We start from the raw sequence: 26,555 nt of genomic DNA, 5'->3' as shown, positions 1-26,555 counted from the left end.
TACTAGAGTTCATACGTTCTTCTAGCTGGATGAATACTATTTGTTGTCTTTTTTTTTTCAATGTTTATTTTTGAGAGAGAGAGAGAGCAGGGGAAGTACAGAGAAGGGGACAGAGGATCCGGAGAAAGCAGGCTCCATGCTGTCAGCACAGAGCCTAACATGGGGCTCGAACCCAGGAACCCTGAGATCATGACCTGAGCCAAAGTCAGGTGCTCAAGCGACTGAGGTGCCCAGGTGCCCCTGTTGTCATTTTTAATATCTAGTTAAATCTTTTGTTGATAAAATAAGTAAAGACTTCAATCTTTTGAAGCAAAAGGTTGGATTCTAGGAGTTCTTCTTGACGTTTAACATACATCCCTCTGACAACAATGAATTCAAAACAGAATGTGTGCACATAACAATTCAACTCTAAACGGGCTTTGCTAATTGCCTGGAAATAGCAGGAGCAAAAAGTTGAAAACAGTCTCAAAGTACACGAACGGCCTCTGGCCCTACACTGAAAAACTGAGAGAGTGAGATCAAGAGAGAGAAACGAGCCCCTCAGCAAAATTAAAAGTCGTATAGTTCCTGTTTAGAGCCACCGGCATGGTAGTTTCTGGAGCCGCAGTGCAAATCACAGCTCAAAAATGTTCAGCGGGGCCCCGGCTCATGCCACAAAAAGGCTTTCAAAAAAACATTTAAGTTTATCAACGGCCCTTCCAGGAGAAGTGTAGGGCAAAGTTACTGCAGAACCTTCCCATCAAAGCTTCACAGAAAGAAGTCGAAAATACAGGACGGAACCAACACAACGAGGACTATGCGGACAGAGAGAGAAAACCAGAAACCGTTGTTCACAAGCAAAACACAGTGCTATTGTCAAGGCGGTGTTTGACCATACACAAGCCCCACGTGGGTGTCGGGGTGACCCTGTGACTTCACAGGCATTTCTGTCTGGACCATCTACCTAGGCTGCCCCACCTCCTGTCCTTCAGAATACGGGGCAGTGGCAGCACTGGAATGTCAAGCCTGTCTGAAGGGCATCTGGTTCAGCCGTTTTGAGGTGGAGGGAGGGGAGGGAGAGACCCTCAGGGAGGGAGCAAAGAGGAAACCGCATCATCGAGATGAGCACTTCCTGTTGGTGTGAACATCTCTCTCCTCTTCCACCCAGAAGATCCGAGAGGCCGCGGTGGGTCTGAGGCTGATGTGCAGGTATGTGGGGTCATTCCAGGCTTTTGGGGAGGCCTTGACACTACTTTCAACCTTTAGTACTCACTGTAGAACCCTGCAAGATTGGCCAGCTACCATCCTCCCCCTTCCACACCCCCCCCCCAGATCCCTGCAAAGCTATAGTCCCTCCTTTGGTTCGTACTTTCAGGCATGAGGGTCTAGGACAAAGTTGAGAAGGTTACTCATAATTTTCTAACTATCTGCTCCATGGTATTTCAACTCTCAGCCAGGGATGTCTGGCAGGGAAGCTCCCTCTTTCTGACCTCTGACCCCCTCTCATAATTTACCAAGTATCATGATGACCTCTGCTTCCTTCCCAAAGCTAATAAATCCCACTTGCATATGTGTAACCAAAGCACAGCACGGTTCCTTTGCCTCTAGGAATGGTAACTCACTCTTTTAAGGCAAGATTGCAGAGCAAGAATAACCTTGATTCTTCATTTACTCCTAGTATGACATTGACCTGAACATAGGGCTGACTTTGAGAGGTCACTAAAGAGCTTTCAAATACAGAGTGGAGGACAGAGTTTAAACAGATAGAGCATTTGATTGGCTGGCATAAGAAAACATTATTATTATTATTATTATTATTATTATTAGCAAGTGCGAGCAGGGGAGAGAGAGAGAGAGAGAGAGAGACAGAGAGAGAGAATCTTAAGCAGACTCCATGCTCAGTGCAGAGCTTGACGGGGGGCTCAGTCCCACCACCCTGGGATCCAACCAAAATTAACCGTCGGACAGTCAACTGACTGAGCCACCAGGTGCCCTGAAAACATTATACTTTTAATAGAATGGTGGTGCTCTGGCCACCATAATGTAAAATAGGCAGATCAGAGCCTGTTTATGAGAAAGGTAAAGCACTGTTTTTAAGTTGATACTTCAAGTATACACCCATAACTTGCAATTAATAGTATGGAAATACAAAGCTATTATGTGGTTCGTGATTACTCCATGCGGAACACTGGAAAGGAGGTTGAGTTTCTATACATGCAATCTCTCTTTCAAGGATTATCTCAGCAAGTCACCTGCCCTCCCCATTCATAATGCAATTCTTAGGCCAGCTGAAGAGACTTATGGGTAAAGTGTAATCCAATGTTTGGCTCTGCTGTAGATTCGTCCACTGGCCTCTTTCCCACTCCAGTGGAGCAAACAGTGTTGCAGATGGGGAAGCCGGGCTTCGACAGCACCCAGTTAAGCTGATGGTCACACTTGACACCCTGGGATGAAGCAAAGAAGGCCACCTGGCAGGTGATCCATCCCAAGGGCACCCAGAAGGCCCATTCCCGGCCCTGGGCTGCATTACACTCCCAGGCAGGAGAACTTTTTCTTGCTATGTTGCCAGCCACCAGCATGTGTAGACTCGTATCCTTTTCATTAACCACAACGGCAAGGTCAGCCATGTGAGCAAGCAGGGTAGTGGCTTGTGGTCGGTCATGGGGGAAGAGGGTGATTTCATGGAAACCAAGAAGCCTTCTTGTTCCAGGAACATTACACCAACCTGCCAGCTGAACCCTGCAAATCCACAGCTCCTTGACTGGCTAAGCAGGGGCTTTGAACTAACTCCATTATTCAAAGTGAAGACACCCCTGGGGAGAGACAGCAGCAGCTGTACCAGATAAAACTTCGTATCAATAATTTAGCAGAGAGGAGATTTTGATAGGATACAGGAAAAGGGATCCAGAAATGAAATAAATTGTGCAAGGCAACTGTTCCTTCCTTCCTTGTTTTTGCTGAGTTTGTGAGCCTAGGTGCAAGGTGAGGAAAGGTCTTGTATTCTCCCCGGCTCCCTGGCTTCCCCTCCCCTACAGGACGAACCTCCCGCTTCATAGTGGGCAACAAGCTAGACCATGGATGAGACTCTGTGGGCGCGTCTCTTACACAAAGGGGCGGGGCCCACCTACCACCGCCCACAAATGACCAAACAGACACAAAGGAGTGCTGACCTAGGATCCTGTGGGAAGGGTGAGGTTATAGAGACTTCAGGAGCTCCAGAAAAGCATGGAGCTAGAGGCAGGAAGAAAAGGAGGGCACTAGAGGGGAAGAAAGGAAGCCAGACGGGAATTTTTGAAGAGGTGGATTCCAGCAACCTATTTACAAGTCACATATCCACTCTTTCAAGAAGTAACAGTTGAAATACATAAAATACCATCAAAATCCCCTGTTGACTGTTAGTTAGCTCCAATGAATAGAGGAGGACAGGATTCGGCAACAAGGTTTTATGAAGTTCCTTTTGTTTCTATCACTTAACTCCGTGCTTACAGGAATAAAACGGAGACTAGTGAGCACACTACAGAGGAAATACATATCCTATTTCAAGGTCAACTACTAACGGGTAGAAAGAGTTTTACTGTGTCCCTCCAGAGATGTCAAAACTTAAATAATGGAAGCAGCATTTCCTTGATTCTTCTCTGATGGAGAGTTTTTCCTAATGACTGGTGCTTTACAGCTTGGGTAGTCTGAACTGGTCATGAAAACACATCAAAAGTATGGAATCAGTACTAAGAGTTTTTAAAAGTACCACCAGGCAAAGACGGGTTTGTCTACTGCGCGGTCTTGGAACTAGAACACAGTACCAATTTATCTTTACCTACAATGGAAATCACGCCAAATATCTTCCCTTCGGTCAGCCCATGATCTAAATCGGACTGCCTCCCCTCCCCCTAAGTTTGTAAAGAGTCCCCCACAGCTGCTACTGGTATGGAAGAGTATTATCCTATAGCATCGATGTCATCATCGTTTAGAAGCCAGGTCATAGTTTTAAAACCAGGAAGCATCTGTAGCATATAAAATTACTTTCAACTTCTGAGGCTTCCAGGCCTAAAGCCAAAAGGTAATGAGTTACCTCAAAAATATTTCTTCACCAGAAAGAAATTATTTGGGGGGTAAGGGGTGAAACAAAAGCAATTCACACCACCTTACCCAGGGGTGAAGAGTAACCATCCATCGCGCCTTGCTTTCCATCTCTTCATTTTCTGTTCCCTGCCTTTTCCTCCAAGACCAAAATTCTTTGCATGCCCCAATTCTGCATCCTCTCTACAACATTCCCCAAAGGCCTGCTCTTCAGCTCTGGGGGCTAAAGGCATTCCGAGTCCACAAGCTTTTCATTATTGCTTATATTTCTTTTCTGCTGACCATGATTGCACATGAACTTGCCAACAATCTCTACTCAGGAGAGAGATTCAATTCTTTTTACGAAGAAAAATCATTTGGTACTTTATTTCTCCGTGAAGCTCTCATAATCGAAAGGAGTTCAATGCATCCAGCAAGTGACTCATTTTCCTTAATGGCTTTCAGACACTGGCATGCACATTCCAACAGCCAGAGCAGGGAAGGTAGGACCGCCCCAGGTTAGACAAGGGAGGCTCCATATCAGCGTGCCCAGTGGAACAGGCCAGCCGGGAGCAGGGGGCTGCTTTGGAAAGGGCATAGGCTTGGAAGCAGATCGTCCTCGATACACTGTCCACCAGATAAGTTAGCCTGACTGAGCCTCAGGCTTCTCATCTACGAAATGGGAATACCACCGTGTAGAGTTTCAGTGGGGAATAAATGAAATAACTCTCACGCCTGGCACATGGTCCAATGTCAATAAATACTTTTGCTTTGCTCATTCTCCGGCCTCTCTTTGAATATCCTCTTAGAATACACACAGATGTTGGGGAATCCTCAGACTAGAGGGATTGTGTTCTATATTCCACACTGGCTGATTCTGGCAGGCATTTTTTTTTTTTTCTTCCAAATGAGCAAGGTTACATGTCCTTCACAAAATCACAAAGGCAATAGTCCTCTAGTGATAATCAGTGTAACCTCCCATAAAAATGTGAGACCCCAAATTATTTCACGTGCTTGGGTCTGCAATGTGGGAGCAGTAACTTGCTCAGAGCACCATCTACCCTTCACCAGAGCTTCATATTTCTCCCCCAAATCACTGCTTTTCACTGAACTCAGTGCTCACAGAACAGGGATGAGAATTCAGCCTGCTTATTCTTGAGATCGACTGTTAACTTGGCGACTTCTGGTTTCCATTATGTGCAAAATCCTATAGAACATGCAGGAGGTGACTTTCCTAAAATGTATACGATATCTCCTCTCTTTCTCTAAGACCTCACTAATTTCTAATTTAAACAACAACAACAACAACAACAAAACCTCCCTTTATTTTTAGGTAATTTATACCAAAAATACAAGATGATTTTTAAAAGATCACTTATACCATAAACACAGAGTAAAAAAAAAAAAAAGAAAAGAAAAGATCTGATGTGAGTATACACTCGGAGCTAATAAATACGTCCATTTGCTAAGCTGTGCTGGATATGCTATTCTAAAGCGACTACATCTACTAACAATAAAAATGGCAGGGCGCCTGGCTGGCTCAGGAGGTAGAGCACCCGACTCTTGATCTCAGGGTAGTGAGTTCGAGGCCCAGGTTGGGTGTAGAAACTACTTTAAAAAAACAACAACAGGGCACGTGGGTGACTCAGTCGGTTAAGTGTCTGACTTCGGCTCAGGTCATGATCTTGTGGTTCGTGAGTTTGAGCCCCACATCAGGCTCTGTGCTGACAGCTTAGAGCCCGGAGCTTGCTTCAGATTCTGTGGCTCCCTCTTTCTCTGCCTTACCCTCACATGCGCACTGTCTTTCTCTCTCAAAAATAATCATTAAAAAAATTTAAAAAGAATAATCATACTCTAAGTACACTGGGTCAATAATTACCTCTTCGTTAAATAGTAATTTTCTTTTTTTTTTTTTAACTATTTTATTTATTTATTTTGAAGGAGAGAGAGAGAGAACACAAACAGGGGAGGGGCAGAGTGGGAGAGAGAGAATCCGAACAGGCTCCACGTTATCAGCATGGAGCCTGAGGTGAGGCTGGATTCCCCAAACCTCGAGATCATGACATGAGCTGAAATCAAGAGTCGAACATTTAACAGGCTGAGCCACCCAAGCGCCCCCTATATAGTAATTTTTTTTAAGGCAAGGAATGATATGCAAATAGCATATACATGGCGACACGATCCTACCTGTTCACCTCCAAACTCAAAGCATTTCTTCCCAAAGCCGAAATGGAATTGGTTGCATTTTTTGTTTAAATCAGTACTCTCTCTTTTATCCTACAATATTTTTCTCATTCTCCCTACCCTCTGCCAAAAGAGTAATCCCCAGCTATGAAAACAAAATGTTTTAAAAACAAAACATTGTGATGTAAAGCCTTATGGCTTTTTCCATGGCATAACCCCCATCATTAATCTCCTGTTCACCTCGTGCCAAGAGTGGTCAAAGCTGGCATGTATGTAAAAAATAAATGGACCAAGTTTCCATTTCTTTTCTCCTCTGAGAAACGTGAGGAAAGTGTTGAGTAAGGAAAGTACTCCAGGGCAAGAGGATGTGAAATAATCTAAATGGCTCCCTTTACTCCCATTTTCCGGACCTCTAAGTGTTTATCTAGTGGAGCCTTCGAGCGAGTCTGGTGAGAAAGATCACGTACTGTGTCTTTAAGGAAACAAACCCACCCTGCAAGCTTAGAGGCCTAAAAAGGGCCATGAAAAACACACCTTTCTGGATGCTGGGTACAGGGAAATCAATTCAGGGAAACAAACATCTTTCACCAAGTGGTTGCCACCTTCGTCCTTCGGCTTTTTTTTTTATAGGATCCTACAGCTGCCCACACTTGAAGGGGGAAGATTTGAAGTCTCAAGACTAGTGCTCAATTGCTCTAATTCATTTCTAAAGCAATCATTTCTACTCCTCTTAACACTCACTAAGCCAACTCACAGGTATCAACGACAGCAAAAGTCTAACCAGGAAGTCGTTTCAAATTCTAAACCTGTTTCGTTGAGATGGTAGTGAGTGTATATTTTATTAAAAATGACAAAAATCCAAATTTCCACTGACCGCTGGCTGGTCAAACCAAATGTGGTATATACACACGATGGGATATCACTCAGCGTTTAAAAGGAGCCCTTAGAAAGGAAGGACATTCTGGGACGCCTGGGTGGCTCAGTCGGTTGAGTGTCTGACTTCGGCTGAGGTCACAGTCTCGGGGTTCATGGGTTCAAGACCCACGTTGGCCTCTGGGCTGACAGCTCAGAGCCTGGAGCCTGCTTCAGATTCTGTGTCTCTCTCTCTCTCTCTCTCTGCCCTTCCCCTGATCACGTTGTCTCTCTGTCTCTCAAAAATAAATAAAAATGTAAAAAAAAAAGAAAGAAAGAAAGGACGTTCTGACATGGAAAAACCTTGAGGGCACTTATGCTAAGTGAAGTAACAAGTAAGACACAAAAAAGACAAGGACGGTGTGATTTTACATAATGCTTTCACCACTAAACTGTACGCTTTGAAATGGCTGATGGTAAAATTTTTTTGTTATGTGCATTTTACCACAATTTAAAATAAAATACTGTCAACAGTCAAAATAAGTAAGAGAGAGAAAAGAAAAAGTGAACTAAAAAGGTCAACTCCGGGGTCATCTACCTGGGTTGCTTAGTCCGTTAAGCGTTCAACTCTTGTCATTGGCCCAGGTCATGACCTCATGGTCGTGAGATTGAGCCCTGTGTCAGGCTCCACTCTGAGTGTGGAGCCTGCTTGGGATTCTCTCTTTCTCCCTCTCTCTCTCAAAATAAATAAGTAATCTTTAAAAAAAAAAAAAAGAACAATTCCTAGCCTGTGTTGTCCACAAAGTATCTGAAGATATCAGGAGGGATCAAATCCAAATAATTTTTAGCATATCATTTATCATGTGAGGATAATTCGTGGTCTGTGAATTCAGTCAAAGCTACGTCTTCTCCTAATGGATCTCTCCAGAGAGGAATGGCGTTGGACTCCATTAAATTGGAATGAAGATCTTTGCCACATTTCATTTCACCTAATGGTTCCTTTGGTATTTTCCCATTCTTCTGATTCTTTGAGATGTTTAACCTCACATGCTGGATGACATACAGATGCCCTTTGGAAGGTTCTCTGAGGTAGGCCGCTGTTGGTCTATGCTGCCCATTTTGTTTGGGGACAGTGCTATGTGTAGGCAAACAATGCTGTGTTCTACCAAGTGGGATGTTGAGGGCAGATCAAGCCATGTCCCTCCAGGTGCCTTCTGCCGTAGCTTTGCCCAAGCCCCTGCTTATGAACTACAGGAAGACACCATTGTTATTTTCATTTCTATTATCCGTGAAGAAATCTCTATGCTTGGTGTCTCAAGTTAGCTGGGCTGTAAGCATTTTTTTTCATATTTGAAGACAAGACAACAGAATATACATACTTTTTTTTCACACCCCCACATTGCCTCTCTGGCAGGGTCTGAGACAAATGAGCACCTATGTTTGTTCAATTGAAAAGAAACAATCAAACTGCCCATTCAGCTCAAGATGGTCTACCCCCTGCACGGCTGACAATCGATTCTCTGAGATACACTGAAGAGTTGTTTCTGAGGTGAAAACGATTCTTAATTGTAGCAACTCATTGAATCTTGTCAGTTTTAACTCAAAATAGGACCCAAGGCACAATCCTACCATTAAACGTATGGAGACAGATAGCAAGAAATCTCATTTACTTTCTCTCCACATAAATGGTAAGGTCCCTCCCGCCTTTGAACTACAACGTGTACAAATAAGGAGGTTTTAAATCAGGGGCGATTCTCTGACCATAGTTAAGCACAGATCTGTGTAAAATGAATCTTTCAGAAAATAATTAATACGGGGGAAAAAAGATCCTCCACTATTCACATTATTAACTAAAGGAAGGCTTTAGGTTTCCACATTCCCCAACAATAAGATCAGAACTGACTCTTGGACTCTACCCCAAAACCTCAACTTCCTGCTCTGTAAGATTTACCTCAGAAAGTGAATAGGTCCCAAGTGCTGCCAAAGCAAAGACCTTTATATGAAATCAATCAGAGCAGGACAACCCATAACTCTATTTGATGTGCCACATGCTAAAAGACACAGCACAAGAAATACTAATACTTTTCTGGCTGATCTCCTATAAATGCGTGCGTGAATAGATACTGTAATGTCTTATTTACAGAACAGTGTCACAGAAGTGAAATTTCCAGATAAGATTGGAAAAATATCATTTTGTGTGTTATTTTAAAAATCATCTTGTTTACTTTAATTTGGCATACGTTCGATCTTTTTAAGCTTAGTATGACGGCAGAAGTTAATTTTTTCAGACGGTACAATGTCATCATGAACATTAGTTCTGATGGTAATAGAGAAAATTGAAAACAGAGGTCCCTTCATTAAGTAGGCACTAAACAGTGTGCCTATGAACTGAGCAGAACAATGGCTAATGTTCCCCTTGCTTGACACGTATCTGAAGTTACAGTAAGTAGGGGCACCTGGGTGGCACTGTCCGACTTCAGCTCAGGTCATGATCTTACAGTTCATGAGTTTGAGCCCCACATCTGCCTCTCTGCTGTCAGTGCAGAGCCCACCTCAGATCCTCTTTCTCTCTGCCCTTCCTGAACTCTCTCTCTCTCTCAAAAATAAGTAAACATTAAAAAAAAAAAATAAAGTTACAGTAACTCAAACATCCTGGAATTGGAAAAGGGAAAAACTGTTCAATGGAACTAAACACAGAGTTCAAAAATAAACTCAACTACAGGCAGAAATTTGGGTCTCATAGGGTGGCATTTCAAATCAGTGGGGAAAAGATTAATTACTCAGTTTGTGGTAATGGCACCGCTGACCAGCCACTTGGAAAAAGAAATAAAGCTGAGACTTTATCAAACTCCTTACCCCCAAAATAAACTTCAGATGGATCAAACAGCACAACCTAAGAAAGTTACGCTCTAAAAGTGCTAGAATAAAACAAACATTTTTAATACGTGATACTTGAATGGGGAGGGCCTTTCTAAAAACACAATTCTAAAAGACAGAAATATAAAAGGGAAGATTCCTGATTTGACTATATGAAAGTTTTAACTTTCTAAGAGGGGGGAAAAAAACTTCCACAAACTCCAGACATATAGAAAAGTATTTGCAACAGGTACAATAAAAAGTTAATCCCTTAATTTATGATGCAGTCTTGCAAATCAATACGAAAAAGGGTAATCATCCCATTAAAGTGAGCAAAAACACAAACAGGAACCTTATACACATATAAAAATCAACTATAATTAATAGAAAAATAAACCTTAACATCATTTATTTAAAAATAAATAAATCGAAACAATGAGTGTCTTTTCTCACGTATTAGATGTCCAAAGTTTTTAAAAAATTGATATTCCAGGTAGCAACAATAGAGAAAACAGCCTTCTGAAGTGTTGCAGGGATCTCTACATTGGCATAACCTTTCCGGTAGAATTTGTAAATATTTTGGACAATCAGTTCTACTTACTGCACTTTACCCTGTAGAATAGTTGAGTGTCAAAACCCAGAAATAGGAACAGCTTTGTCTTCCTGATAAAGAGAACAATGACCGAAAGGCAGGTGTCGCAGGTTGAGAAAGGTGGAAAGGAAATGATTATGTAACGTACATAGGAAACTGATTTAATATTATGATAATCTATACGGTAGTCAACAATACAGTCCCTAAGAAATGAGTTGGATATGTATGACCTGATGGGTATCCTGAAGCCACACCATTAAAGGAGGAGGAAGGCACAAAACAACCATACTTTCTGATGATTTATATAAATATAAAAAGAAGCTATGGATAGTTCTACTGGGATATGCGGCTAGGATTTTGGGAAAGGATCTAACAAGAAACCATGAACAATACTTACTTTTATTTTATTTTATTTTATTTTATTTTTTAATTTTTATTTATTTTTGAGAGAGTGAGAGACAGAGTGAGAGCAGGAGAGGAACAGAGAGAGGGAAACACAGAATCTGAAGCCGGCTCCAGGCTCTGAGCGGTCAGTACAGAACTCACGGACTGTGAGATCATGACCTGAGCTGAAGTCGGATGCTCAACCGATTGAGCCACCCAGGCGCCCCCCAATACTTACTTTTAGAAAGAAGGACAGAGAATTTAGGATAGAAGCTTTTAATTTTGTGGCTGTGTGTATGATTAACGTAGGAGTTGAAGTTTTTACCACATACAAATATTACATTTAATTTAAAATTTTTAGTTTATATTTTTTTAATGTTTATTTTTGAGAGAGAAAGAGAGTGCACACGGGTGTGTGAGCGGGGGCGTGGCTGGGAGGGGGTGGGGGACAAAGGGACATAGGGTCTGAAGCTGACAGCAGTGAGCCCAATGTGGGCCTCAAACTCATGAACCGTGAGATGATGACCTGAGCTGAGGTGAGAAGGCTCCACCAACTGAGCCGCCCAGGTGTCCTGAAAAATTGTAATTAAAAAAATTAGTCCTCCTGCTATCAACTGCCATCTTTTCTGTTGTCACAGTCTTCTACTAAATTTGTCAGGTATGTGGGGTTAGGTGGCTGTCTCTCTGATTAAAATGCTTAGGCTTAATGGCAATCATTTGTTTCTTGACTGTCTTTTCTTCCACGTCTAGATTTATGGCTATATTCCAGATGTTTGTGGCTGCTGTTCTCCGTGACTGTGGCCTCACGCGTATTTGTATACGGAGCTCACCAGCTTCTCGCATGTCCACGGTGGCTGGTGTATCTCAAAAGCAAGCTGACTGCCTGAAAAGAGCACAGTGCTGTGCCTTGAGACATAATCTTACGCTATCAAAAGAGATCTGGTAGACTTCCTTAAAGTTTACTTATTTGTCCAAGATCTGTGTATTGGCGCTCCTTTCAAAAGATGTCATTATAAAGGACAATCTTTTGGGAACACATAAGGATATTCCCACTCTATGCAACTATCTTTTTGCAGAGTCCCAGGAGGCCGATGCCAAAGGAGCCCTCAAGGCCTTTCGGCTGGACTCCCACATTTAAGAGACTGGCGCTGGACAAGTTCATTGCATTATCTAAGGTTACCACTTAGCAACCGGCAGAGCCAGTGGGAAATCCTAGATCTCGTGAGTAGCATGCTTTTTGCTCTAAAAACCACATTGAGGAAATCTAAACTACAACCTCAGCTCACAAAAATAAATAGTAAGGGAGGCACATGCTATGACAAAGAGTATGCAAGGAAATACACTTTGTTTGCCTGATTCAGTTTCATAAAGTTTTCCCAACAATGTTGGGTTCAGATAGGGGAGATGTTATACTGAACTAGACATGGAAATACGGAGATAAACATCGAGTCTCCACTGTAAAGGAAAGCAAAAAAAAAAAAAAAAAAGACCCAAGTCCAGATCGGGAGGAACAAAACACCGAATTTAAGTGAAAACAACTTTGTGGGGTCTCTTTTTTAGGAATGGAGGCGACGGAATCCTCCGGCGTGATAATCTTCCAACTGATCCCAACTGCCATCCCTAACCAGGGGCTTAGTGAAGATTTTGCTTACACGCAGAAGACATGAAAAAGGGAATCTTATTACATGTGACTGCAGGATGCTTCTAGAGAGAAATGAGGGAGGAGTTCATTTGCAGGCTGGGCCACTGAGTCCCACTTTCACCCAGGAAGAATGCATCTGTTGGTTTTCCTTCCGCCCTGCGATGGTTGATTATTTTGACAGGAGTTGGTGAAGGGTACTACGCAGTTCTAATCCGTATGGACTTGGCAGCCTACTGAGCACAGCAAAACGTCCACGGGGAAGGAAAGAGCAAAGCAATCAGAGAAGAGGATTTGCATTTCTTAGGATTACACGACAGAGAACTATCTCCCCATAACATGTGTCAGACACATTTACAGACACACACGCACGCACACTCGAAGAGTTTCCCACCACCAGAAACCTGGATGGAAGGCTGAAGTATTTCTGCTTATTTGAAAATAATTTCAAGCAAATTCCATGATTCCTTGTGAGGTTGATCTCTCAGAAGGAAAAAGCGTTCGACTGAATACGAGGTAGTCGACTACAGAGGGTAGCTTAAGGCCAAAGAAAGCTCTCAAGTGTAGACTTCACAGTGAATCAGTTTTCTTAAGCCAGGGATACCCAGCCTGCCCCCAGCCCCGGGATGGGTAGGATGGGCACTGCAGGAGTTCGAGGGGAGAGGTGGGGGTTGGTGGAAGCGACAGCACTAAGGGTAGGACCTCAGTGTTGGCAGAATTGGCTTCATGTGCCTCTAGGACAGAGGCCAACGCAGGGAGTCCTCCTTCTGACCCGATCCTAAATGCCTGGAGATCAAGTCCCTTTTGGATTCTCCTTTCCTTCTACATACAACTGCACAGCTTGCAATTCGTTTTCTTTCGGGACATCACGACACTATGATACTTCGGAATTAGCCATATGTATGAACAAACTCTACACAGTAAGCCTGTTTTCCCGGCAAGCAAGGGAGAGTGGGAGAAAAGATGGAGTCACAGGGGGAAAAACAGAATCTGTCTTGTAAGACAGGCTTGAATGGCGGCTCTGGTGGGCTGCTAAAGTTCCATACTTTAAAAGATGTCTTCTCATAATCATGGCCCCTAAGTGCAATTATAGAAAATACTCAGAGTTGCAGACAGGCCTGGGTGCAACACGGAACCAGAACTTTCTCAGTGTGCCATCCTGAGTGAGCTCACCAACCTCTGCGGGCCTTAACTTCCTCTTCCATGAAACAATGGTAACAACACCCACTGAAGAGTCATGAAGGTTGAATGTGAAACAGATGGGAAGCATCCGTTCTAGTTCCTGGCCCACGGTAGTTATTAAACAAATAGTACCAAGATTCCTATCATCCCACCTCTGAGGTTGCTAGCTTCTTAATCTAGTAACTCAGCAGGTCCATATAAGATACTGTCTAAAGCCCAAATGTGTTACTTTGACACTGAGAGAGTAAATCCTTTACAACGAATGGCACCAGATTTCCTTCCACTTCAGAGGCTGATTTTCTTTCCACTGAAATTAGGTAATGCCTGATGAATTATAAATGGAGACTTATTCAAATGGCCAAAAAGTGGGTGACAATGCCCACAAGGGGGAAAATATATTCAGTGACTGAACTGTAATGATTACAACCCAAAGGAAACATATATTCTGTGCCAATAACAGAGGGGTATGTAAGAAGAGATGACAGGTAAGAAAAAGAGGTGAAGTAGAGACAGATAAGAAGGTGCGGGGTAGGGGGAGATCATTATTTGAAGCCATGGGTACCAGATACTCATCAGGTTCTCTCCCATGTAGCATTTATTCGATCCATACATTGCCACTGAGAAAAATATGGTATCTTCAGTTTTACAGATAAAGAAACCAAGCTTCAAAAACTTGCTTAAAAAGGCTGCTTCAGGCATAAATCTGGATCTACATGTGAGTCACTTTGACTTAGTGTTTTCCTTCACTATGTAATGGAATTTATTCCAGAAACGTTAGTTTATATTTTTCTCTATGTCCTTCTATAATTGCAACATGATTCTGTTAAGATTAAGTTCCTCTGTCTTTTTCTTTTTCTTTGTTTTTTTTTTTTTTTTTTTTTTTTTTTTAGAAAGAGACAGAGAGCATGAGCAGGGGCAGAGGGTCAGGGTAGGGGAGAGAGAGAGAGAGAGGGAGACAGAATCTTAAGTAGGCTCCATGCTCCGTGCAGCGCCCGATGTGGGGCTCAATCCCACAATCCTGGGATCATGACCTGAGCCAAAATCAAGAGTTGGATGCTCAACCAACTAAGCCACCCAGGCCCTCTGATTAATTTCCTCTTTCTTAAGAGTCATCTGTACTAAAAGAATCAATTGTATCTAAGTGGCAAAGCCACAAGAACCAAGGAAATAAACTTAAAATGTCTTCAACTGACAATGTTTCAAAAGGAATATGTATTCTTTCCAGAATCAGGGAAAAAAACATATAAATTTATCTTATGAAAATAAGTGAAAAGAAAACTTATAAACTTATAAATTTATAAACTTATAAATTTATAAACATATAAATTTATCTTATGAAAAAGTGAAAAGAAAACTCATTCCAAATAAATTTTAGGTTAGACACAGAGAAATACCTCGAATATCAAGGTCAAAATTGTAAAATATGCTCCACATCTTAAAACCTTGACAGCTGCTTCTCTTTGAAAGATTAAATTCAGCCCACCTTGAACACATGAATAATTTCATGAGGTTCTTTCCAGCACATCCACAACCTATAGGACTTGAAGAGTACCTGTCAGTCTTCTAGAAGGATGGGGCCACTGATGTCATTTGTTCCGGGGCCACTTAGGTGTGATTCTCCAGGACTGGGAGACTTGGGCTAAGAAGATTGCTTAAGGTCTGGATCTCCCATAATGGGATATTAAGTGTTCTAAAAGGTGCAAAGACCCCACACTTTCAGACACCTGGGAAGGTACCCTGAAGGAAGTCTTGACAGAGAAACTGGATAATTACCCACACTGGAACAAATGCTATTGCTGACTTTGGCCTAGAAAAGGCCTCTAGGGGAATGGAGTCAAGCCCGTAGGACACTGAGACTTATGCCAGATTGGGCTTTTGTCGCTCGCCTTCTAGACTACAGACTCACTTAAGTTAGAAACATTTTTAGAGATTATAATGCTCCATCTTTTAGTGCAACTAGCAACTAGTCCAGCAAAAAGGCAAATGTAAAAATGTGAAGTCTACAGATGAACGAATAGCTATGAGTCATACTCCCAGGAAGTGAGGTGTGCATGGGCAGTCCAACTCAAGATGGTAAGCCATAGGTCATGGAAGAAATAATGTATACACAGCATCAATCTTCCAGACCCCTTTCCAAGCTTCAAAACTGCATTCCATCATTATGAGGAAGACTGACTTCCACTAGGAAAGAGCTCATGAGAACAGCAGTATTTTTCAAAAATACACTATTTGTAAATATATTTTTGAATCAGTGAATCAAACAAATTAACAGGAAGAATGAGAAGATCAATAACAACAACAATACTATGAAATCTCATAGAGTTTGGCCCAGATGATGATTAACAAGTCTCAAGTTTTTCAATAGCATATTAAGCATTATTGAAAATGTCAATTATTGCTTGCTTCACTCAGTAACTCCTGAAGGAAAAGCTATAAAAGAAAAAAAAACCTATAAAAGAATCAAAGTGAGGCAATGCTTACTATGTTTGCTGTGTTCTAGAGAAAGCAACTGAAGACAGTTATGTTTGGATGAGCAACATGGGACTTTTAAGGTGGACTTCTGTCTCTGTAAATAAACACCATTATTTTAAAATAATAATTTTTTTATTATGATAAAAACATAGAACATACAATTTACCATTTTAACCATTTTTTAATGTTTTTATTTATTTTTGAGGGACGGAGGGGCAGAGAGAGAGGGGGACAGAGGATCTGAAGTGGGCTCTGTGCTGACAGCAGAGAGCCTGATGCAGGGTTTGAACCCATGAACTATGAGATGGTGACCTGAGCCAAAGTCAGACGCTTAAACAACTGAGCCACCCAGGCACACCACTATTTTAACCATTTTTAAGTATACAGTTCTGGCATTACATACATTCACATTAAGTGCAACCATCACCACCAACCATCAGCTTCATCTTTCCAAAATGGAACTCCGTACGCATTAAACAATAATTTCCCATTCCCTCCTCCCGTGGTCCCTATGATCAGCCTTCAACTTTTTTTTCTCTATGAATCTAACCACTCCAGAAAATGCATAAAGTGGAATCATGCAATATCTGTCCTTTTGTAACTGGCTAATTTAGCATAATACCTTTAAAGTTCATCGTGTTTTATCACGTGTCAGAATCTCCTTCCTTTTCAAGGCTGAATAATATTCCACTGCATGTATACACCACATATTGTTTACCCATACACCCAGCGATGAACACTAGGGTAGCTTCTGTCTGTTAGCTACTGTGAATAAGGCTGCTATGAACATGGGTGCACAGATACCTGTTTTGAGTCCCTGCTTTTGTTCATTTTGCATATATACCCAGGAGGAGATTGGCTAATTGCATGGCCATTCTATGTTTAATTTTTTTTTTTTTTTGAGGTATGGCCATCGCATTTTCCACAGTATCTGCACCATTTTCCATTCCCATCAGCAAAGTACAAGGGTTCCAATTTCTCCACATCCTCAACGACTATTATGATTATCCACTTTCGCTCCCTGCCTTTCTCACTTCCTCTCTCTCCCCCTCCCTTCCACCCTTCTTCCTTCCTTCCTCTCTTCCTTCCCTTCCTTCTCCATTCTTTTTAATAGCTATCCTAATGAGTGCGAAGTACTATCTCATTGTGCATTTGATTTACATTTCTCTAACAAGTAATGATGTTAATCATCTTTTCGTGTACTTATTGGCCATTTGTATGTCTCTTTTTTTTTTTTGGAGAAATGTGTATTTAACTTACAACATAATAAGAAACATATATTTGGTCTCTTCCCCCTGCTGCTGGCTAGGGCTCCCAAAACTCTTGTAATTTCCTAAGTGATAAGAGCCAGAAGAGCATCTTTTGCTACGATATTTGGTTTGTGTCCCCAGCTCCTGAATCAGCTTCAGAGTACCAAAAGTTAAAGGAACATCTCTCTGGTTATTCATAATGAGCCCCTTTCAGCCACACCTAAGTTATGTTAATGAGGTGATTCTGGAAATCCCTAGGATGGCTGCCAGAGAAACCAACCAGAGAAATGTAACTTTCAGTCCCACCCCCAACCTCCTTGGAGGGAGGAGGGCCTGGGAGTTGAATTTATCACCAAAGGCCAATGATTTGATCAACCTCCCGCGTCCCTCCCCCTCCCCCTACAATTAAGCCTCCTTAAAAACCCTAACCAAAGAAATTTGAAAAGTTTCTGGGCTGGTGAACAAGAATGCATTCATGTTCCGGGAGAGTGGTCTCCACAGGGACGGAAGCTCCTGTGCTCAGGACCCTTCCAGATACCCCCCTGGGCACCTCTTCATCCCCTTCCAGATATCCCCCTGGGCATCTCTTCATTTGGCTGCAGATGTGTGTCCCTTGGTATATCCTTTATTATAAAATGGCTATTAGTAAGTAAACTGTTCCCTTGAATTCTGTGAACCATGTTAGCAAATTACCAAACCTGACGAGGGAGGAATGGGAACCCCTGATTTGTAGTAAGGTCAGACAGAAGTTGTGGGTAACTGGGACCCACTACTTGCGACTGGAGTCTGAAGCAGGTGGCAGTCTTGTGGGACTGTGTCCTTAATCTGTGTGATTTGCACTAACGCTGGGCAGTTAGCATCAGAATTGAGTCAAATTGTAGAACAAGCAATTAGTATCAGCTGAGAATCAGAGAAGAGTTTGATACAGAAAAATGCACCCATCTGGTGTCAGAAGTGAATGAAGCATTGAGAAGAAAGTGTTTTTCCTTTCACAAATCCTTTGTGCATTTTTTTTGTTATCTTTTACTTGTTGTTCTGTTTAGTTGTAGGAGTTCTTTATATATATATTTGATATCAATCTCTTATCAGATATATGACTTGCCAATACTTCCTCCGTTTTCACAGGTTGCCTTTTCACTCTGTTGATAAGAGTCCCATGCTGCACAAGTTTTTAATTTTCAAGTCCAATTTCGTCTTTTGCTTGCCTGTGTTTTTGACATCATATCTAAGAAATCATTGTCAAATCCAGGGTCGCGCAACTTTCCCTATGGTTTCCTCTAAGACAGGGTTTTAGCTTTTACGTTTAGGTTTTTGACCCACTTCGAATTAATTTTTGTACATGGCGTGAGGTAAGGTTTCAAGTGGTGTACATTCAGTTTTCCCAGCACTATTTGTTAAAAGAATGTCCTTTCCTCATTGACACTCTTATTGAAGATCACTTGAATGGCAATCTTTTAAAAAAGCATTTTCTAAGCAAGCACCTCTGTTAAGCTGATACTAGAGTCTGGGCCATTTCTTTAAGAAAAATCTCCCCAGACCTTTATATTTAAGTGCAGATAGTGCAGCAAACATCTGTGGTTCTTCTACTGTGAGCCAGGTCCTGGATAAATCAACACGGACACAACACTGAACGAGCTGAGATCACAGTACCCTTGTTCATGTTGTGAAGGTTGAGGCAGATAAAAAAGCAAAAAACAAAAAACCACTTTTTTTTTTTTTTTGGTGCTAATTGTGATAAGATTAGAAGGTCTGTCCACATTCTAAGAGAAAATAGCAACACTCTACAATGCTTATTTTATAGAAAACATATTTGGCAAATATAATTCATTTTTTTTTTAATTTTTATTTATTTTTGAAGGCGGAGAGGAGCAGAGAGAGAGGGAAACAAGGGATCCCAAGCAGGCTCTGCGCTGACAGCGGTGAGCCTGATGCAGGGCTCGAGCTCTCAAACTGCAAGATCATGACCTGAGCCGAAGTCGAACACTTAACCGACCGAGCCACCCAGGCGCCCCCAAATATAATTCTTAAATGCAGTTAGAAAAAGGCAAAAATCGACAGAACTCCATGTTCTTCGTGCTCTTTTTCTTGTTAGAGACCTATCCCCGTGGTGCCAGGTCCCCATAAATGTACACATTTAAAGCACACAACTTAACGGTTTTGGCTTACTCGTGGGATTGTCCATTGACATGGCAGTCGTTTTAGAAACCTTTTAGCACCCTACAGTGAACCCCCCTGACAACTGGCAGTCACTTCCCATCTCCCCCTAACTTCCTCAGCCCTAGGTGACCACCAATTTCCTCTTTATCTCTATGGATTTGCCTTCTTTGGACATTTCTTATTAGTGGAAATCTTCTTTCCGCTATCTTGTTTCACTTAGCATAATATTTTCAAAATGCATCCATGTTGTAGCATATGAGTCCTTCATTGATTTTTACTGCCGAAAATTATTCCATTGTATGGATATGCTGCCATTCACTAGCTGATGGACATTTGGGTTATTTCTACTTTTTGGTAATTACAAATAATGCTACTATGAACAGTTACGTACAAGTTTTTGTGTGGATCCATTTGCATTTTAAAAGAAGATGATTAGAGGGGCGCCTGGATGGCTCGGCTGGTTAAGGTTCAGGTCACAATCTCGCATTTCCATGAGTTTGAGACCTGTGTGTGGCTTTGTGCTGACAGCTCAGAGCCTGGAGCCTGCTTCAGATTTCGGTGTCTCCCTCTCTCTCTGTCCCTCCCTCGCTCTTTCACAAAAATAAATAAACATTTTTTAAAAATTACAAAAAAAATGATTAGAGAGGAAATTCTTGGATTCAAATGACACACAATTCCAGCAGTGTGGAGTTCAACAAAATGCCCAAGATTGAGAAGTACATTACATGCTATTCCTTCGTCCAACAAATCATTCCAAAAATGACAGCCTTCCAAGCCATACTTCTCTCGATATTATCACCTATTCTACCAATACTACAACTGTGTGCCAGATAAGGTTTTGGGACTAGAATTACAGTGGTGAACAAGATAGACATGGTTTATGGAGCTGAGAGGCACCAAGAAAAGTGTTAAAATTTTAAAATCTTTATTTATTTTTTAAGTGATCTCTACACCCAACATGGTGCTCCAACTCACGACCCCGAGATCAAGAATTGCATGCTCTACCAACTGAGCCAGCCAGGCGCCCCGAGAATGTTAATTTAAGCAAGCAAGTATGATAAAAATTTATATACACTACCATAACGGAATTACATGGTAATTAGAAAAGGGCTAAACACACACAGTTGTAGTAGGAAGAGGAAAATGCCAATTAAAACTTTCTTACAAAAGACTAGGTCCTTCAAAACAAATACAAGTTTCAACAAAGAGCTGAAAGAGATCAGAGGGCTCATCTCCTTAACTGCCAACTCTAAGTTCAAATTCAAACATTTTATAAATGTCTAAAATGTACTCATCCCCAAAACGTAACTGTTCATAATTTTAAAGATCTCTAAGAAGGTGACACCCTCATTCCTCACTGCCTTGCCTCCATGTTTAATAAAGGTCACCCTGTCTTCCTCTAAATCTTTTCCAAATCCTTTATTAAGCTAAGTCATTGCCCTCTTAGTTTGTCATGAAAAGAAATATAAGCGGACATCATCAACGTGCTTTGAGCTTATCACTCAGCGTTTTCCCACACTGAATTCAAGTTTTGTTTTACCTGGAAGCCTTATTTTTCTCAGTCTGTTGACCATCTTTTTGACACTTTTCCATGTTTCCAACCACTTCTCTACTTACAGAGGTAAGACTAGATTCTTGTTCACCTAAGGATAAGACCAGAACTTAGTACAAAGTACTCCATTACTTGACCTTGTAGATTGGCCTGTTGATTGTGAGCTCGATACCAACAAGGTCTTCTCTTAACTCTAGTCAGAGGTCAGTGAGTCCCGAAAGGATCAGCCGATAAGGCTCAGAAAGAAACGACACAATGCTATCAGATTAAACTCAAAAATGTGTGCCCTCTGAGCATGCAGCCTTCTAATGATGATAATATCATCATAAACCTTCCACATAAAAATGTAAGTATTCTCCTCTGCCCTACCCTTCCACCCTTGACATTACCTTCAGCAGCTTGTCTGACCATGCCTCCAAATGGTTACAATTATTCTGACTTAAATCCCTCCCTCTTCCCATCGCCACCAACAGCCTGGTCATTTTCTGTGTTTCCTGTATATCTATAGAATATTTACTACAACATTTTGACTAAGCACTAGATTCAGTGATCACTTCAAAACCATTTCTTGCTAAGACCTTTTATGCCCACTATAACATTAATTCCTAACTAAAACACACTTTCAGCATGCTGCAACAAGGTAGCCCCTCACAGAGTTTTACGGTAGAAAACAATCACTTGTTTGAGGTCCCGTAAGTGTGAACAGTAGAGGAGCATTGTCAACTCTCCTAAAATCAAACTAGATCACTTCTTCCACTTTCCCTCAACCTACTGGGCTGCCACTGTGTCACAGAGAGAGACGGCATTAGTTTGACAGAATTTGCTCACTTTCAAACCACACTCGTACACCTGCTACCTGTCGGCCTGCAAGGTGTTTCCAAATTAATTTTGCAATGGTATCTGCTACTTCCTTCCCAAATCCCCTATTTTCTTCCAGGTCATAAACACTTTCAGATGTGTCATTCCAAGGCCATTCTTCCTCCACGGTACACAGAAATGACACCTTGCTCCTGTCCTAGTTTCATAGTCTCTCTACAACTGGTGTTCTGCGAGGGTTTCATTCTGAGCAACTGTTTCCAGATTCATTGGTACCTACAGATTTTAATATAAGCAGTCTGCTAAAACAGCCTTTCACCAGCTCTTCTGATAATGTTGCTTCCTCCCCGATATTCCCAGTCAAGACTACCAGATTTCTTTAAAACAAAGAAATTTTTCTTTGGGGGGAAACAAGAAACAACAAAGACAGCAACTTGACCTACTGTGGTCATTTAAAACCAACCCTTCCTTTACCCAACAGAGAAAGGCCATTCCCTGTCCTGTTGCTTCTGATGTATTTAAAGAATGTTTCCCTTGATGTGTTTTGAACATTGCTTCTCATTTCCTGCTTGAGCTTTCGACTCTCCTCTGCTGCTGTTTCTTTGGCCTCCTCCTTGGCCTTCCGCCATCCCCCCTCCTTTGTGGTCGCATTCTTCTTGTTCAAGCAGTTCTTTGTTCGTCCTGTTGGGTTTTCTCCTACCCTCTCTACCTTAGCTAGAATAGCCTTCCATTGTTTGCCTTTAACCAAATTTCATTAAATCCTAGTCCTAGTCCATACTGCTGGCTACTCATTTTTTTTTTCTTCTTTTCAATCTGTGTAGTGATAGTTTCCTCTGAAATACCTGGAGCCATTTTCACAAATTCAACTTTGTTAATGCAACATTATTTTTTTAGCCATTGAAGAGCCTAAGAAATACTAACGTCTTTCATAATTAGATACTGACCTAATCTCTACATCTGGAATAGTTAATTTCAAATATGACCTCCATCTTCTTTGAATCTTCTTGCTGTCTTTTCCAAAATGATCCCACTGTTCCTCTATGAGTTTATTTGGCTCTAGAAGGCAGAAGAGGGCAAGGAGATCCCTGACATCATCGAGGTCTTTGACTTGGTCAGATGTTCTGAAGGCCTGCCCATGACTTTTCTTAAGTGAGAGCTCTACAACAAAATTACTTGAAAGGTTTCCATGTGCTTTTTCTAAAATTTATATCTGAAGCTACAAACTTTCTGATGATCTCCTTTCATGTCCTCTTAAATCACAAAAAGAATGCAAATAGTGACATAGCCTTACTTTTCAAGTCCCTACCTGTTCTTCAACAATCCACGCTTTTGAATTCTTAAGTAAGTTATACACTGGACAAGGGCAAACAAGGGATAAGTTAAGAAGAGGGAATTCTTTGCTCCTATTTTTCCTTATTTCCTCTATTTTAGGCAAACTCCTAAAAAATAGTACTGGCTTAGGGCACAGCCTCCTGCCATTATGATTTCTTTGCTAAAGGTTGATTCTCTGAACCGTTCAAGTTCCTTATGGCAATCTACTAGTGATCAAAATATAACATATCGATTACTAATTAATTCCTAGTAAATGAAAAATAAATAGATACATTAGCATCTCTGTTAACAGAGCTGTTTCACTGCTCAGTGGGCCAGTTTGGGTCACACCCAGAGATGACATTAACATTTTGCCTTCGAAATAGGGTGTACTGTACCATGATAATATTTAGCAGTTGAAGAACATTAAGTCCCAGAATCCTGGGACTCAAGGAGATAACAGTATACAGATTTATGATTACACTCTCTGAAACTAGAATTTGTTGTTCTTTTTTTTTTTTTTCTTTAAGTAAGTTCTACACCCAACACGGGGCCTTAACTCATGACCCTGAGATCAAGAGTCACATGCTCTATTGACTGAGCCAGGCAGGTGCCCCGGGAATTTGTTAGCTGTCATCCTGGGCAAGTCATACAAATCCTCTATACCTCTATATCCTCATCAGTAAAAATGGTAATAAAAACAGAATTAGCTCAATGGGTATTTGAGAGGCATTAACACACATAAAGCACATAGGACTCAATAAGCAACTCCCTTAAGTTTACATGAAAGGGACTTTACGTCAATTAATAAAATCGCCAAACACACTTAAAATCACCTAGGTAAACAAACTTGGGGAGAGACTGTTAAACAACTCGCTAATGTGATATGTCAAGATCAGTCTGAGTATCACAGTGATGCTAGCCTATTGAACTAATATTTTGGAAACATCCATATTTGGCATCCTACCCGGCTTTGTGAAGACAGCACCCACGAAATGATTTTCTAAAATGCTGACAACATCCAGACCAGGTCTCAACAAAGATAAGCAGTACCAACTTGGAAGACTACAGCTACCTTGCAGCCATTCCAATAAAAATGTGATGAGCTTGCACTTTTTATCTTATCTTCCAGGAAACAGTTCAAAAGCAAATATTTTATGCTGTCTTTTGAAAATACCAAGAAGCAAATATAATGTGATGAAAAGAAAACTAAAAGTGGTATGCACAAAATATTTCCAACTTGGACAACAATTTATCACCTTGCTTTTCTTAAATTATTAAGCACTGTCTGTAAAGTAGTGGCTGTTTCATGTCAATCTCTTCCCTAGTTACCACTGAAACACAATTTTACTTCAACTGTACCTTCCTACGTGTAAGAGTTTTAAGGGCCAGTATTTTTTTTTTAATGTTTATTTACTCTTGAGAGGGAGAGAGAGACAGAGACAGAGTGCAAGCAGGGGAGGGGCAGAGAGAGAGGGAGACTCAGAAACCGAAGCAGGCTCCAGGCTCTGAGCTATCAGCACAGAGCCCGACGCGGGGCTTGAACCCACGAACCGTGAGATCATGACCTGAGCCCAAGTCGGATGCTAAACCGACTGAGCCACCCAGGCACCCAGGCCAGTATTAATTCATATAATTGTGAAAGGGACCAAAAGCAATTCACATTTCCATTCCTTATTGGAAAATAAGAATGCCACAAACCTTTCAGTGGACAGCCTAGCTGAGAAAACGCAAAAGCATAAAAGTAGGAAAAGCCATTTTTGTTTGAGAGAAAACATGACGGACAAATGAAGAAGCATGACATTTAATAACATGGCACTATTCACATCTATTTGTTGCTGGTAACCATGTCCTTCACACCTTCAGATTTGAGAAATGTTAGAGCGTGCTGGAAAAAATGAATTCTGCAACTACAACACCTGTGTTACGAAGAGCTTTTGTCTGGTGTCCTCAAACTAGGTTACTTCAAATATTTGTATTTCACGAGCTAAGCCAAAGTATTCTGCTATCAAAATTGCAAGCTAGCATTCTTTTTAATTCTTAGAGGGTGAGGGGGCAAAGGAAGCAAGTAGAACTTTTGTGATTTAAGGTTTTCTCACCTAAGATGTTAATTTCAATGCCATGGGTGAAATGAATACTCTTAGGAGGTATGAGCAAATGAGCAAATGAGCTATCATGAGCAAAATGATAGCTTGTAGGAAACTTTACAACTTACGACATCTAACAGCATCAACACATCTACTTTCTCAGGTATCTGAAGCCCTCATGATGGTACTTTCTTCCAGACAATTCTAGAACCGTCTGCTACAGAAACATGGTTCCCAACAAAGTCTTAATAGGGCAGGTCATGGCCCCTATATCTACAATTTAAGATGGTCTCTTGCTGGGGCTCATTGCTGGGTTGTCCACAATATAAATGTGAGAAGATTTTAATGTCGATTAACAATAATAATTTCCAATATTTAAAATTAATACAAATTTCCTACAGCCATTAAAAATAAAATGTCAAGACATTAATAGAAACTATTTTTAAATATTTAAAAATGGAAAGAGATTTCTGTCTGTCTGTAGGATAAGGTTTTTAAAAATGCTTGGGGGCACCTGGGTGGCTCAGTCAGTTAAGCATCTGACTTCAGCTCAGGTCGTGATCCTGTGGTTTGTGGGTTCGAGTCCCATGTTGGGCTCTGTGCTGACAGCTCGGAACCTAGAGCCTGCTACAGATTCTGTGTCTCCCTCTCTCTCTGCCTCTCCCCCACTCATCCTCTGTCTCTCTGTCAAAACTAAATAAATGTTTAAAAAATAATAATAAAAAAAGAAATGATTTCTGAATTTTCTGAACTTTCCATAATGGTATGATTTACTTAAAAAAATTATCTTCAGAGAACCAAATATTAATCCTCATCTTTACTTATAATTTACTTTCAGAATCACAGTTAAAAAAAATTTTAAAGGGACAAAATTTTTTTTAACTCCATTAAAAACAGCTAAGTTTCTAAAAAATTATTATTAACCCCGGACTGAATAAAGGCTGACAAACAAACAAAACTTCTAACATCTCTCAAAAACTAACGCAGTCTATTAAATAAAAATGCTGGGGCACCTGGGTGACACAGTCAATGAAGCATCCCACTCTTGATTTCAGCTCAGGTCACGAGCTCTCAGTTCCTGAGTTCGCACCCCACCTAGGGCTCTGTGCTGACAGGGCGGAGCCTGCTTGGGATTTTCCTGCTCTTCTCTCTCTGCTCCTCCGTTGCTCACGGGTGTGCACGCACA

The 26,555-nt window shown here is 41.3% G+C and overlaps 1 protein-coding gene and 1 long non-coding RNA gene across 20 annotated transcripts in view; one reads left to right on the top strand and one right to left on the bottom strand.

Annotated features, from left to right (window-relative positions):
* The window catches only part of KIAA1217 (KIAA1217 ortholog), a 747,790-nt gene that overhangs the window by 166,798 nt on the left and 554,437 nt on the right, over positions 1-26,555 (bottom strand). The gene's annotated exons all lie outside the window — the stretch shown is intronic.
* On the top strand, positions 920-4,878 carry LOC106969757 (uncharacterized). The gene is made up of 3 exons (XR_001429411.3): positions 920-1,188; positions 2,318-2,454; positions 2,690-4,878. It is a non-coding gene; the product is annotated as an uncharacterized LOC106969757 (long non-coding RNA).

The sequence above is a fragment of the Acinonyx jubatus genome, chromosome B4 (assembly GCF_027475565.1).
Source record: "Acinonyx jubatus isolate Ajub_Pintada_27869175 chromosome B4, VMU_Ajub_asm_v1.0, whole genome shotgun sequence".
Taxonomy (NCBI): Eukaryota; Metazoa; Chordata; class Mammalia; order Carnivora; family Felidae; genus Acinonyx; species Acinonyx jubatus.
Note: the sequence above shows the minus strand (reverse complement) of the source record. Positions and strands in the feature narration are given on the sequence as shown.